This window comes from Coffea eugenioides, unplaced genomic scaffold (genome assembly GCF_003713205.1).
Source record: "Coffea eugenioides isolate CCC68of unplaced genomic scaffold, Ceug_1.0 ScVebR1_18;HRSCAF=85, whole genome shotgun sequence".
Taxonomy (NCBI): Eukaryota; Viridiplantae; Streptophyta; class Magnoliopsida; order Gentianales; family Rubiaceae; genus Coffea; species Coffea eugenioides.
In genome coordinates, this window is record NW_020862338.1 from 659,061 (window position 1) to 671,872 (window position 12,812).

General features: G+C 32.5%; 2 long non-coding RNA genes across 2 annotated transcripts; one reads left to right on the plus strand and one right to left on the minus strand.

The window, feature by feature from the left end:
- Positions 1–279: 279 nt before the first annotated feature.
- Positions 280–1,588, minus strand: LOC113755995. The gene is made up of 2 exons (XR_003465822.1): positions 1,452–1,588; positions 280–516 (listed from the first exon to the last, which is right to left on the minus strand). It is a non-coding gene; the product is annotated as an uncharacterized LOC113755995 (long non-coding RNA).
- A 7,846-nt stretch (positions 1,589–9,434) lies between these two features.
- Positions 9,435–11,063, plus strand: LOC113756023. Its single transcript, XR_003465825.1, has 3 exons — positions 9,435–9,487; positions 10,587–10,677; positions 10,834–11,063. It is a non-coding gene; the product is annotated as an uncharacterized LOC113756023 (long non-coding RNA).
- Positions 11,064–12,812: the final 1,749 nt, after the last annotated feature.

Consider the following 12,812-nt stretch of genomic DNA (forward strand, 5'->3'; position numbering starts at 1 on the left):
AGGTTAAACTTACCCATAGCTTTAAATGTCTGACAGGACATTTAAGTAATTAAAAAAAACAAAATTAGCTATAATGATTTATATTCAATACTTCAATTGCACTTCAAATATTCTCATATTCCCAAAATAGCCCCACCCTTGCGGTTGAAATCTTTGCCCTAAACTTATTTTTATATAGTATAAGGATATAACATTTTCTTTTAGTGCATAGCATAATTATTGTGAAGGGCAAAATTTTTTTTAAAAAAAGTTGTTTTATATTTTTCAAGAGCCCACATGTCAAGATCAAAATTAGAGGTCTTTAGCACATTAAAAGTAACGTTATATTACAATTGTAGCACAAGCGATTTTAATTTATTCATACATTAAAATCAACTAGCTTTGGAAGACGGAAGTATGAATCATCCTCCATTCAGCGACCATACTCCCCGTGATCCTCTTCGGTATAACCGGGGTCATCATCGGCAGGTTGCACTTTTTCTGCCGCAGATGTTGTGTCACCACTCCCATTTTGACCTGCAATAACAAAATATTAAGGATAAATGATCCCGATCTCTATTACATGATGCTAGATTCAAGAAGATTCCGAGCTTTTTCTTATTATTCATCCAAAGAATCTAAAGATGTGCGTATTTTTTATTTAAGTGGTTCTATTTTTAAAAAAACTGTAGCACGAGTAACCAACTCATTTGAGAGTTTCATCAAAGTTGAGAGATTATTGGGTTCAGCCCTGATCGGTTGCGGATGGAATAGAGTGTTAGATTATAAATGTGAGGGAAAGTCCATCCAACATTTATTGACATCTTCATCATGTCAATTCAGCCAAAAACTTCAAATAATTTTGTCAAGTCTAATATACTTTAGCCTTTGATCAATCATATGATAAATTAATTTTTCAACCATAAAAACCTTAGCTACTTGTTCACCACCAATCCATTAAATGTGCAAGAAAACTTTCCTAGATATATTCAGAATAGCTTACAAAATCACATCCTAACAACCTATATAAATAATAATTTCTGCGTGGAGGTGTGTTTAGGTAGGAATTATTTGTCAAACTATTAGTTGTTTGTATCATAAACACATTTTTATCTTTTTAATCATATTTTTATCTCATATATATCACATCGCAAAAAGTACTATAATAATTATTTTAAATAATATTTCAAATAATCTTCTATTCAATAATAATAAAAAAAAAAAGAGTACATATGCCACCAGAGACGTTTCACAAAACCGGTAGTCCATATGCATGGCAAGGTTTATACATGAAGGATACCAAAAAAAAAAAGCAGAACTAGCAAGCATGCAGCACAAAAAAATAAAGACACTATAAAATAAATGAAGACTCCAGCATGGTGATTGCAGACCTGTAATATTTGTTTAGCCGTGAATGACACCAATCTATGGATATGAAAGATGGACCTTTAAAACTAGGAAGCGGAACTTACTTGTCCCCAGAATCTTTGTCGCTGTTGAAGGTAGGATGGATTGAGTTGAAAGCAAGAAGAGAAAGAAAAGTACTGTGATCAGAGCCTTGCTGTTGCTAGCCATTGTTTGTTATGGAGAGGCTTGTAAGAACCTAAGATTGGTTCCATAATTATATTCCTTTCCTGATGATTGTACACAACGAACCGTACTTTTATAGCACTCGAAGACGAAGAAGAAGAAGAAGACCTTGTAAATGGCGGTGACGAGGCAATACGTCCTTGTAACTTAAAGACTTGGGCAGCTGCACATCATCATCTGGACCAAGTCTTTTGGACCTTTGCCAATACAGGGCCGAGCATTTAAAATCAACCACGAGTATCTGACCTTTACTAACAACTGCCCGCCGTTAAAATTGTTTTTTCAACAACTATTTTTAAATGTTGGACCGTGGGGCAAAAGGCCCCAGAATTAGACACGTTTGAAACGAACCACAACTATATTGATCTTGACGGTTGGACCATTACGAACACGAGCCCAGCAAAAGTTTAGTTATGTTAAACCAATGATACTGTATTTAGAGGTTCAAGATTTTGACAAAATGCATTTTTTTCTTTTCTTTTTTTTTTGGTTAATAAAGTTTGTTTTTTATCAAAAAAAAAAAATGACCTTTTATGTATACAAGTTAGGTGAGACTCCATAGGTGTTAGGTGAGACTCCATAGGTGTTAGGCTAGAGTACCATACAGTTAGTTGGGTACAAGTTGTTAGAGTACTAATGATTTTGTAAATATCAAACCAACGTTATCGTTATGTTAAACCAATTGTATGGTATTTTAGGATTTTAGAATTTCTCACAAGTTGCACTCAAATATTCACACAATCAGCGCTAATACAGAATAATCTAGGCAATTAGTATTCCAAGTAGGAAAACAAAACAAAACAAAAATGCTTTGCAAGCAACAACTATTTGTCTCGTGATAAACACATATATCAATTAACCTCAAACAAATGTACACGTTAGTATCTTAAAGATAAGAAAATCGAACTAGTAAAAACCTGTGTAATAATTGACAGGTTATCGAGCCTGTGCAATAATAATTACCTACTCAAGAAAAATACAAATTTTGTATATAGCGGTGAGTAGGGTCGAATCCACAGGGACTGAGGATAACTTATTTCTTTTAGAGTCCGAAGTATGGGAGGTTTTTGGAGAATATAAAATAACTAATTAACTAACTAATAAAACAACTAATAGAAATTAATCAATAACCAATATGACTCTAGCCAAAGGTACAGCTTTTCAGACACGGTCCATGCAACTGATCATCGATGTAAAGATAATTCAATTACTCATTAATAGATTGGTTATAGTTGTCATACACGTGATGAACAACCAGCCTTTCCTTAATTTCTCGATAGTTAAGGTACGACCGTTAACTATTTCTCTAACCAAGAAATAACCCTAGGTACGACCGTAGGATTTAATTACTCGATTGCATTAATAATTAGAAAAGCCCAACCCTAACCAACAAACACGCTACGAGGGTTTGTTTAAATTATATCATACGTTTCCCTAACATGAAATCAATCACGCTAGTCGCCACTGGTATTAATCAATTGAACAATTACGGATTCAATCAATTAATTTGGCATTAGATCATTAAGTTAATTCAAATATCGGGCCTTTGACATTCAAATAACATAACAAGCATAAACAATTAAATCAGGAAACGCACAAATACCAATAAATAAAAGAAATAAGTAAAATAATTAGATCTCATAGATGTTCGGAACCGAGTTCTCAAATTGACCTTTGACTAGAAAAAACTTAGTCACGCCTCATGAGAAAATCTCCACGTAATTTAATTGAGATCCAGGCCATCAAAGGAACCAAGAAAGAATAAAACTAAACTATGCTAAAAGCTAAGCTAAAAAACTCCCCAAGCCTCTGTACGATTGTCTCCTTTTAAAGCCAAAAGAAATGATGACTCCCAATGCACTCCAGTGGTCCCCTGCCGAGATTAAGCGTCAAGTGCCAAAAGAATTGGAGCTCTGCCGAAGTTCCTTGTATTTCCTTTTCTCTTGGTAGGAGGACTTCTAGTCAGCAAAAGGGAAAATGTCATCCGTCTGTTTTATGAAGCTCTTTTGGAGTCTCTCATGTGTGGAGCAATTTGCTCCGGAAAGTCCCTCCTTTTTAGTAGTTTTCTGCTCCATTTCCTAAAATTAAGTCCGAATACTAAATATAAGTAAATATTAATAATTAAAATAATATTTGATAAGGACAAAGGAAAAATTAATAATAAAATAACCAACAATTAACACCCTATCACTAGACAATTAGTATTCCAAGTAGGAAAACAAAACAAAAATGCTTTGCAAGCAACAACTATTTGTCTCGTGATAAACACATATATCAATTAACCTCAAACAAATGTACACGTTAGTATCTTAAAGATAAGAAAATCGAACTAGTAAAAACCTCCTAAAATATATCGCAATAGCGTAAAATTAGCTCCGATGAGTAGAAATTGTAAATAGAGGATTTGTTTCGCGATTCATTAATCAAGACCCGAAGCATTTACTGTCTACCAAAAAATAAAATTAAATTGTGAAAGTAAGAAAGTAAATATCAAGTATGTGCGTAGATATCTTACTGTGTGTTTTAATGAGTGCCCCAAAGCATCAGTGAGAAAAATTCTAGAGTCAAAATCACTTGACCGTCTTACCCCTCTTATAGTTATCACATTTTTATATTTTGGAAGGCTTATAAAAGTGGTTACCATTGATTAAAGTCATCATAATAGAGTCAATGCCAGACTATTTGAAAACTATTGATGGAGGACAAAAAGGAGAGGATAGAGAAGGGAAAGCATTAGCAATACTTAGATATGTACAAGACTAGGAACAAGAGGGTGGAGAATAGGGGTGTAATCGAACCGCTACTCGCGAGCAGTTTGGTCAAAATCTTGACTCGAACTCGGGTTGATCGAGTTCGAGCGGCTCGATAAAACAAGCGAGTCGAGTTCGAGTATTTCAAATCAATCCTCGAGAGCTCGTCGAATTTAATCGAGTTTTTTTAATTTTAATTATTTATTATATTATTATTATAAAATTACTCTTATACCCAAAAGAGTTGTTGAATTTATGAAATGTTTAAAGTCGTATAAAAATTTTAAAAGGGCAATAATGTCTTTTCGCTAAAAAATTATTAAGAACATGAAAATTTGTAGCTCGAGCTCGATCGAGCTCGATAAGGCTCGCATTGACTCGAATCCATGCGAGTCGAACTCGAGTTTTGCGAGCAAGTTTCGAGCTCGAGTTCGAGCTCCAATAATACTACTCGCTCGAGGTCGAGCTCGAGCACCTTCCTTTACTCGAACTCGATTCAACTCGATTACATCCCTAGTGAAGAATTGACCATAGTCAGCTATGTACAAAATTGGAGAGAGCTAAATTTAATTTCAAACACGTTGTTACGTGGCAACACTAATGTTTTAATGTCAAGAAGTAGAAATTTCAAGATCTTGGTGATTGGTCAACCCCCCCCCCCACCCCAAACACACACACACACCTACCGTTTCCCACGTTGAGGATACGTTGATAAAAAAAAAGAAGAAGAAAGACTAGCAACACATCCTTATTCCTTAAAGAGTTGGGTAGGGAACAACATCATTTTCCTTAAAAAAGCAGGGTAGGCAATATATCCTCATCTTGACTTGGAAGTCCTTTAGACCTTTGTCAAGAAGAATTAAGGGTAGGAATGATACCATTCTTGAAGGTTGAGGGGCAGGCTTAGTCTAAAAAAAATGTAAAACTCAGTCATTGTTTTATGTATGTTAACTTTAGATCGTGTTCAAATAAAAGACTCGCAATTGGTTTGAAATGGACAAAACTGTACAACAATTATTTAGTTGCAACCATTTGCGCCCCTATTCTTGCCAACAAGGCCCATCAACAAATTTATTTGAAAACAATCACAATTCTCGTATCCAAAAATCATTTTTACTCATCCTTATTTAATAGGAAGGTAGTAAATTCATATTCATTTCTATTCTAAGTTCACAAAAAAATTGTATAAGGTGTAGATTTAGGATGGAGAGTTGTGGATTTAGTCCCTCTTGACTTTCTTTTTTAAACCTCACCTAATTTTTATTGCAATAATTTATTCATCTTTGTTTGTCAATTATTCATCAGATTATATTGAAATAACTAAAATTTCTAATAGTTGTCCAATTTTATCATTACTCTTTATCTTGATCAATAGATTAATATATTTAAAAATCAAATCAATTCAATAATGTTATATCATTCAATTTGCACGAAACTTTTGGAGGGTCTACAATGATAAAATTATTAATGTTCAAATGCCAAAACTTGATCCTTTATTCTTTTTTACATTTTCCATGTGTAACTAGTAAGTGATGTAGGAACTAATTAGTATCAAATATGACTTTAAAATTAAACTTATTAGGCTACAGCCTAACTAGACTGTAATAGTAATATTGAGTTCATTGGCATTTTATATTTGCAGGCTCGGTTCATTAAATAAGAAAATTCATAAGAGTCAAACTGGTATGCCAAGGATCTTGTCATTTATAGTCACAATTCATTTTTTTTTTTACAATATTCCTACTAACGTTACAAAACTGACCTAAAAATGGTTGGATGAACTTGAAATTTCTCGTTCTCCCTTGTCCGTATTTTATGGGAGGTTTTTTTTGGGGCTTTTGGTCATTTCCTGGTTGGAGAGAAACAATATAGCAACTCTTGGTTATGCTCACTGTTTGGAAGGTGAGTTTTTTAGGAGTTTGTCTAAAAATTTATTGTAGTTTACTCTAGAAGTTTTTAAAATTTTTTTTGAAATATGTAGATTTTTTAATATTTTGAAGTATATAGTTTAAAAACTTTGAGAAATTTTTTGAGGTTACTGTAGCTAAAATTTTTAAAAAACTTGTAGCAGACAAACTTGGCAAAAAACTTGAGTTCCAAACAAGGTAGTTTCAATGCAAACTCGCATGTAGCTCGATTAAACATAATTTGAGACGTGTCAAGATAAACTTTTTTAGTTTCATCAGACCATGTTCAACATAATCTGAGACGTGCCAAGATAATGAGAAATTTATTTTCAAAATGATACCTTTATATATTTATTTTATTTCATAAGGATTCAGTACATAGCAACTCTCTTTTGTTGGTAAATAGAATGAAAGGTCTTTTTCCACGTAATATGCAATGTTGTGTTACAATTTGTAGCATAAGCGATTTAATTTATTCAGGCATCATAGTTGTAGAATCCAAATTTATTGTCCTAATAATAATTTAGTGTGTAAGGTTTTAGATTAAAAGGATAAAATGATAACTCAAAATACATGTGAGAGGGAAGAAAATAAATAACTTACATTATGATTGATATTTAAAACAATGGGAAGAAGAGTCACAACATAATAAAATAAAAACTTTATAGTCTCTCTTTAAAATAAAAAAAGCTCCAATTAATAGTCTATTTGTAACTTAGCAGACTTATAGAATAAGCAACTACTTGTATAAAAAATTATCAAATAAGATACAAACTCTAGACAAGTACTAAAATCTTGACTCTATACACAACTATTGAATATTTAAATAAAAACTTTCGGACTTGATTTTTTATTAATTTTTTTCCAGCAAATGAGATGTTAGATTTAAGAAACGGAGAGGGGATAGGGGGATTTGAACCCAAGACCTCCAGTTAAAAAAACTTTTAGACTTAGTTTATTTGTCATAATAAAAGTTGATTAGGAGATATCAATAACTTCTGTGAATTGGTTTCACAGTCTTAAATTAAGGGCCATCTAAACCATTTGGGATTCCCTCCGTTGGCCGATAGAGCTCATAATTTGGTGTGAAATAGCCAGTTTCAAATTTCTTTGCCGCATATATGATATACTTTTTCATGACTCTCAAATTCATCTGCAATTTTCAAAAGTAAATGATAAAAAAAAAAACACAAGCCCAGTGTCTGTCACATTAGAATGGAATCTACGACACATTATATAGGCACGTTATTGTGCTTACTTTTAGATTTCAAAGTGCTTTAATAATAAACAAATTAATTAAATTTTTATTTACTTATTCAATTCTTTATTATGTCAATTAACCCTTTAAAATTTTAAAGCTGCTCTATTTTAGCCATTCTGTTAATTTGCCTTAACTACCTCAAAGAGATTAACTAACTTCTTCTTCTTCTCATTTTCTTTTTTTCTTTTCTTTTTCTTTTTTTGGAAAATGGTGCACTTCAATCCGAGATAGCTATCAAAAGAAAATAATAACAAAATATCTTCAATAAGCAAATTAAAAATTTTGAATAATTTTGTCAAGTCAGATACACCTTATCCTTTGATCCATTAATTTAATAAACTGAATGTCAACATGGGAACCTTATCTATTGCCCAACTCATTCAATGTGAAAGGAACAATTTTCCGACACAAGTTAAATAGCTCAAACCACACATGCTAAGAACTTATACATCTAAAGTTTCTACATGGAAAATATGCATATGCTACTAGACTCTTTTAAACTTTGGTTACAAAAACCTGCCCCATCCGTATGGATTGGAGATCTGGGCAGTTAGGGTTTTGACTTTGTTCAATTGTTTTCGATTACTGTGATTCTTATAAAATTTGGTATATATGTGCACATATGGTTGCATTTCTTATAATATTTATATACATGAGCAAAATTCACATATATAATAAAGTAATATAATTATGCATCAAATCATGTAAAAAAGACGATAAATATTCACTATCGTACACAAACACAACCATATCTACTCCATTCTCATGGGTGGAAGTTGTAGACATGAAATAATATGCCATCACAAGGAAAAAGACTCTTAGGTGATGAGTACATATATGCCAGTAATCTTTTTTCTTTTTTTTTTTTCAATCATGAATATCAGTAATCCATAAAAATGAAAGATGGACTTTTAGAACTATGAAGTGGGACGGACTTGTTCCAAGGATCTTTCTAGCTGTTGAAGGAGCGATTGATTGAGATGAGATCAAGAAGCGAGAGAAAAATATAGCGACGAGAGCCTTGCTGTTGGTAGCCATTGTTTTTTATAGAGAGGGCTATAAGAACTTAATATTGGTTCTATTCTATTATCATTTCTTCATTTTTTTCGTAAAAAAAATTGGATGGGTACAATTTCGATTATTACTACGGATCAAAACATGCTCTTGGAACCATGGATTGGTATAGAGATTATTACATATTATCCATTAATATAGTCCTCGCATCGACAATTGAATCCGAACATATGACTTTTTGTAAGAAGATAATCCATTCTTACCAACTAAACCTAACTCGTGTTTGACTGTTGATAGTTGCATGTAATGAATCATACTTTTGCGGTCGTTTACGACCGGTCCGAGTTTCTCAACAATTACATTGACAATTGCCGTCTTAGGTTAGCAGTCCAAATGGGCTTAGCTAACAAGGTCCTCCTATTAGCAATGTTTTCAGAACCGGACCGAATCGGCCGGTTCAACCGGTTCGATCGCGAACCGGTAGCATCAACAGTCCGGTCCAAAATCACACCCGAAAACTAATGGAAAACCGCTAGGAACCGGACGAATCATTAAAAACCGTATAAACCGTGAACCAGCGGTTCATAAATTTTCAAGCAATAGACCTGAAATTGAAAACACTAACAAGAATAGAGGTTGCTAGGATTCGAACTCGGGCCATCATGATCACAACAAGTATGCTTACCACTAATCCACAATCGAGGGGCAAGCTTTTATTGTGTAGAATTTTACTTAATCTAATCAAAAAATAAAATCAGATTAAAAAAAAAACCCTAGCATTGATTAAGAAAAGACATAGCAAACTAGCGAAGTGCAGACGACACCATTTCTTCTCGGCTTCACTTTACTTCCTCCGTCCTTGGCTTCTCCAGTTAATCTATTGATTTTTTTTTTATTTTTTCTTCATCATCCTTCTACATCCAAATATCCACGACAAGATCATTACACTATTATTTTTAGACGGGACTCCAAAGCTTTGCATCTTGGTAAGTTTAATTTTTGCCTTTTCTTGATTTTTGTTTTCTATATTATCTTTAGTGGATTTTTTCGTATTTTCTTCTTTTTTCCCCCAAATTTTCATCCGTTTCCTTATCCCTAATTGACGTTTTATTTATGTTTGATTAGTTAAGGATGAAACTATGAATCATAAATTATTTGGCAGTCATGTTTGGAGAAGTTATTTTTTGGATGAAGTATCAAATTAATAAAATTAGTCATGTTTGGTTTTTTAATTTTGTATTTTTCTGGAATTAATATTTGGAATGCCCTTTTTTTGTTCCATTGATATTGTTTGTGACGATAACCGTATGCAACTAATTTATGATTTATGATTATAGTATGCAACCATATGCCTTTTTTTATTCAACTAATTTTTGTGACCATAAACTAATTTCTGCTCAAATGTTCAAAGTTCATACGGCTTTTTTTATTTAATCAATATTATTGCAACTTGAAGTTTGTCTAATTAAAGAAGCGCAGGGATTTCTTCTGTCTGTAGGACCTCTGGGTTTGACAATCACAAGGATTTTGATAGTACTTTGTTATTGTGCCGCCTTAATGTATTTGTTCATTTTTTTCAACATGTATGTCTTTTGTGGAGATATGCAGTATACTTCAGTTATAGGAGATTTTTTTTATTTTTTTTATAGATTTCATCTCGTATATTTTTATGGCTTGATCATTGGTGTTATGACTGGGTATATTTTTATGGCTTGTTCAATTTACCTATATAATAACACACACATATATATTCTTTAAATCCATTCGGGCTACAAAAAATTACAAAATAAATTGCTTTTTATTTGTTAAAAGCAACTAGGATCATAAGAAATTATATTTCTTTCATTCAAAGTTCAGGAGATTTTTTTGGTGCTATATTCTATAAAGTTTGGCAGCTTTAGCTTATTCTATAAAGAACTTGAAGAACTTCCTAAAGATGATTCTCAACTAGTTGAAGGTTGGTTTTAATATTAAAATAAATATATTTTTAACTTGTAATATGAGGTGCTAAATGTGCATTTTTTAATTTGAATTTTATTATAAATATGGATAAGTCCTTAATTGTTGTTTTATTTATTTATTTAGATGATGAAAGTGAAGTTGGGGAAGATAATGATATTGACTTGGAAGCATTTCAGCGTAGGCGCCTTTTGGATGGTGATGAAGATAATGATTGGTAATATAACATATTAATTAGTGATGTTTAGTAGCAATTGATTTTTTTTTTTTTGTGTTTGGTTGTATCTTTGTTTTTCAAAATTTTTTGGCTTTTTTTTTTTAGTTTCACCAATTAGATTTATATTTTTTGTAATAAACTTTTTAACTTTTTCAGGTTAAATTGATGAAATTGTGAAGGGGGTGCTGATGCCTTGTCATGCCAATGATGGACATTTGTTATTCAAATTGTATGCCTTGAATATGAGTTGAACTCTTTTATGGACTTTTTTGGAATTGTGAAAGAATGTCAACATTTATTTTATTTATTTGTGTGTTTTTGTTTGTGATAATTGGTGAACATTTGGGCTATATCTATTTATGTTTGTAATGAATTTATGAAAACTTGCGGTGAATTATGATGTTTTAGTTATATTTATCATTCCAGGTTTCATGTATAATTTTTAGAAAATTTATTATTATCTCAACTTAAATTTAGTTTTAAGTTATATTGATGAATGTATTTTAGGGACTTAAGTTATTAATAACCATGTTAGAGTGTATATTAGCCGTCAAGTTCCAGTGTAGACTATACACTGAAGACCTATGAAGTACTTAGCATTAAAGCTGCAAAAAAAAAAAAAAAAAAAACTGTTGAACCGGCCGGTCGGACCGTGAACCGCCCCCCTCTCCGGTTCACTAGCCGGTCCGAGTTTAAAAACATTACCTATTAGAGGGTCAGCTTGAAACTTCAATTAAATTGAGTGGCTCCAATTGGGTCATGCTGACATTTAATATGGGACGTGAAGGAAACGAGGCCTTTTTAGTTCCAATTCTCTCCAATTGTATAAACTAATAAAATTTTGATATAAACATGATTTATAATTGAATTGGTACAAAACTCACGATTATAACAAAAATCTATTAGTGTATACCAAAATTGTGCCAGTTTATTCAATGAGACGGCATTGGATGGTACCTCAACTGGAAAAGCCCCGAATTCGAACGTAAACAACTCTCAGTAATTGCAATCGCTGATTGGACAAGGACATTGAGACCCACACTTAGAATAATTCTAGACGAGATTCATGCACAGAGAAATAAAGGCATCATCGAATTGGAGACTCGTGTCTTTTTTTTAAGGAGGTTGAGGGAAGGACAAGGATATTAACGGATGAAAACTTAAGATAATTAGTATTTGTTTGCCTTGCCACTTCTTGTTGGGTAATAACTGTTGTTCTTTTGTTTGGAAGCACTAGTATTGTAATTTTTTGATAACGTGAAGGTGGGTTTACACTCCCTGTCCTCTTCTAACCCTACCTCTTACCCCTCTTAGTGGTATAGCGTCCACGCTAGTAAATTCTCAAAGAGTCCGAGTTTATAAAATATTCCCAAATGATGATGGTTTTTTTAAAACTTCTTCTCAAAAGGTGAAAAATACATCCACTGCAACGGTTTGGATTAGCTGTTTTTTGAAATATTTTTGAAAAATTTTACTGTAGTAATAAATATGAAAAACTTTTACTATAATTTTTTTTTAAATATTTGATATATTATATAGATGAGATGTTTTTTTGAATTATTGTGTATTAATGTATCATTATATTTGAAAATCTTATTTTTAAAAAATGGTCAATCCAAACAGAGCTGTGCACATTTTTTAATTTGTCTGAGTTTTGAAAGAGTGGCCTGATAGGGTGCACTTTAGTGGGGTGTTTTGGGCGTTATTGCATAATTATTTGACTGAATATCTTCATTAATTGGGTGGATTCTACCGATATTTTGCTTTGGTGCTAACTGCAGGAATTGGTACTAAAAAGTGCTTGAAGTCGAAATTTAGAAGATTCGTCGCACGGGAGCCACTTCAAGTACTGGGGTCCGCTCGAGAAGTTGAAGAAACTTAATTGTAATAGATATTATTTTATCTATTTTGAGGGAGTCTGGTTGCAATTTTGAACAAATAACAATTTTCCCCTCCGAGAGGGGAAAATTATATTATCTCTCGCGCGGCTTAGGTTTAGAGAGCTTACTGGGGAATTAGAGAGGAGAGCCGCAGCTTCGAAAAAAAAAGAAACCAGCAGGGAAGACAAGCCATTATTGTTGACTTTGTATTGTTCTTCATCTTTTGGTTGACTGGGGGGAATTCCTTGGCTTTTT